Source organism: Myotis brandtii, unplaced genomic scaffold, assembly GCF_000412655.1.
Source record: "Myotis brandtii unplaced genomic scaffold, ASM41265v1 scaffold497, whole genome shotgun sequence".
Taxonomy (NCBI): Eukaryota; Metazoa; Chordata; class Mammalia; order Chiroptera; family Vespertilionidae; genus Myotis; species Myotis brandtii.
The window spans coordinates 282,581-286,125 of NW_005368954.1; the positions used below are offsets into that span (position 1 = coordinate 282,581).

General features: G+C 43.7%; 1 pseudogene; it reads right to left on the minus strand.

Annotated features, from left to right (window-relative positions):
- Positions 1-1,952: 1,952 nt before the first annotated feature.
- On the minus strand, positions 1,953-2,430 carry LOC106727895 (annotated as a pseudogene).
- Between the last annotated feature and the right edge of the window lie 1,115 nt (positions 2,431-3,545).

A 3,545-nucleotide genomic window follows, 5' to 3' on the forward strand; every position in this document is an offset into this window, starting at 1 on the left:
TCTATATATATATATAAATAATCTTTATTGTAGAAAGTATTATATATATCCCCTTATTTCCCTCATTGACCACTCAACCTCCCACTTGCCATCCCCCAGGCATATTGCCCTAATGCCTGTGTACTTGGGTTATGCATATATGCATAAAAGTTCTTTGCTTAAGTTCTTCCGCTCCTCCTCCCCTTTCCTCTGAGATTTAGCAGTCTGTTCCATGATTCCATGACTCTAGAACTATATTGTTCATCAGTTTATTTTGTTCATTAGATTCCACATGTGAGTGAGATCATGTGATACTTGTCTTTCTCTGACTGACTTATTTCACTTAGCATAATACTCTCCAGATCACTCCATGCTGTTTCAAAGGGTAAGAGATCCTTCTTTTTTACTGCTGCATAGTATTCTATGGTGTAAATGTACCATAGCTTTTTTATCTACTCATCTACTGATGGGCACTTGGACTGTTTCCAGACCTTAGCTATTGTAAATAGCGCTACATATATCCTTTCTGATTGGTGTTTCAGGTTCCTTAGGATATATTCCTAGAAGTAGGATCACTGGATCAAATGGGAGTTCCATTTTTTTTGAGGAAACCCCATACTGTATTCCACAATGGCTACACCAGTCTACATTCCCACCAGCAGTGTACTAGGGCTCCCCTTTCTCTACATTATTTCCAGCCCTTGTTTATTGATTTGTCCATCATACCCATTCTGGCAGGTGTGAGTTGATATCTCATTGAAGTTTTACTTTGTATGTCTCTAAGGATTATTGACTTTGAGCATTTCTTCATGTGCCTCTTGGCCATCTGCATATCCTCTTTGGAGAAGTGTCTATTTATGTCCTTTGTCCATTTTTAATTAGATTGGTTGTCTTTCTGGTGTTTAGGTGTGTGAGTTCTTTGAATGTTTTGGAAATTAACTCCTTATCAGATGTATCACTGGCAAATATGTCCTTGCAAACAGTGGGTTCCCTTTTCATTTTGTTCATGGTTTGAGGGTTTTTGTTTGTTTTTGCTGTGCAGAAGATTTTCACTTTGACATAGTCCCATTTGGCTATTTTATTTTATTTTTTGCTTTTTTTCTCTTGGTAAACATATTTTTCTGAGAGATGTCTGAAATTTTTCTTCCTATGGCTTCTTGTAGTATTTTTTATGGTTTCATGACTTACATTTAAGCCTTTTATCGATTTTGAGTTTATTTTTGTGTATGGGGTAAGTTAGTGGTTAGTTTAATTTTTGTGCATGTACCTGTCCAATTTTCTATTTATCTATATGCATATTCTTGTGCATGTACCAGGCTGTTTTGATTACAGTGGTTTTGAAATATAATTTGATACTTATTCACTTTTGTAATCTTCATCAAGTTTTTCCTCAATATTGTCAGTTCTAAAGGACTACCACTTAAAAATTATCCCACTAACTGGTGGAACTGCCCTCCTTATTCTAAATACACCACTCCTTGTTTTTGCTTTCCTAGTCCTAAATCAGTAAAGAAAGCTTTTAGTAAAATGAAGATTACAACACGTCGGTCTTTCTGGACCAGGGTGGCTCAGTGGTTGAGGTCAACTTATGAACCAGGAGGTCACGGTTCAATTCCTGGGCAGGGCACATGCCCAGGTTGTGCGCTAGATCCCCCGACCCCCCATGGGGGACATGCAGGAAGCAGCAAATCTATGACTCTCTCTTATCACTGATGTTTCTATCTCTCTCTCCCACTCTCTGAAATCAATAAAAATATATTTTAAAAAACTGGTCTGTCTCACACTCACCCATCCCCCCAACCTTGCCTCACTCCCTTGTCTTCCCACCCCATGCCTCCCTCCACCCCTTCCACACACACCCTGATGTGGAGGGTGTACAACTTGTGCCCAAAAGAATAGGGAAACGTTGCTTCATAGATAGCAGTCAAAACACAACCACCTGAACTAATTGTTTTATTAAGGTGATTGTATTATTAATTGTTAAATTGCATGGCATACTTCTTCGTCCATACTTGAGTCATGAACTCATACTTTGGCCTATCATATATGTAAATCTTCCCAATTTCTGGACCGAGAATATTGTGTGGATTGGGATGACATAAAATGGCGCTGAGTGAGAGCAATACTTTGGAAACTGTGTGCGGAAGACCACTCGGCATTAAGGATGGCCAGACAGATGCACCCATTATGGTTTATGTTCGGATGGCAAATTCGGGTTTTAAATTGGATCTTGGGTGGTTTGAAGGGGTACTCCCACGGGAATCGGATGGTAAGGAAGAAGACCCCTCCCTGGTAGGTGCTGTCCCTGGGCCCCAGTACAATTCCCTGCCAGTTGAACAGGTTTTCTGTGATGGGCCCTGCAGAGCACAGCTCTGGGGCGTCCGGAGAAAGGTGGAGGAACTCCTTCTGGAGGCACTTTTCGGCCAGAGACAGCGCCATGGGCCGATTCATGTCGGGAGGCTTCCTCATAGGCAGAAGGTGGGGGAGACCACGGTTAGGGGGAGCGGCAACCCACCGGGCCCGGGAATAGGTGAGCCATGGCCGGACTCTGGGGTGGAGGTAGGTAACAGGGGACAGGGAAGGTGGTGGAGAGGAGGGCTGAGGAAGGAGAGATGGGAACTCGGCTGGACTCATGGGCTACTGGACACCTGTATTCCACAAGGCAGCTGGCTCCACCACCGCTGCCACTACCCCTCTGCCAGCAGCTCCCGGCTGTCCTGACCTGGAGACTGCCGCACAGAGGCCGTGGTGCCCCTACACACCACCGCCAGGTGACAGGGCCGCCTGCCCCTGCTGCTCTCAACTGCTGTCCACATTGGGTTGCTTGGCGATAGTAGGGGATCTGCTCTATGAGGTCACAGGGGTTACGCTGATGACATCACCAAGTAAGTTGGGGTGGGGGGAAGATGAATGGTCAAGAGGTGATCTGAATGGAGGGGAGTGGAGAGTGGGAAGTCTGGAAGGGCTGAAGGGGGCAGGGGTGGAAGATGGGAGGGAGCCCAGGCTGCCTGGCTTACCCAGTGCTTGTGCTGTTTCCTGGCAAGTTGGTCACAGGCACTACCTTCCACCCACCGCTGAGAGTGACCCTAATATATTAGAGCAGTTCAGTGAATTCCCTCCACCCCTCACTCACTAGATTCCCCTGCTACTAACATTTGTATCCCATTGTCTTTATACTCTCCCTGTCACTCTCTCTCCTGTGCTTGCTCTCTTTCTTTTTGTGGATACATATACACTTGAGAGTAAGCTACACTATCATTGCCCTTTATAGACAGGGCCTCCCACAGCAAATTGTATACTAACACCCACACCCTAAGGGCAGTTCTAGTCTTTATTTTGAACATATATCAGTAAGAAAACAATAAATACATCCTCATGTACTTTTGCAACTCTTCATATCTTGATTGTTGCTTAGGAAGCAAATGCGGAATTTCAGTCAATTCAACAAAAGTATTTTTGCTTAACATTACCAAACACACCAATGTCTAATTATCAAGCCTTTTAGTGTACACAACTTTTTCTTTCATTACTTTATCATATTGTAATCTTTTAAAAAACTGAAATGG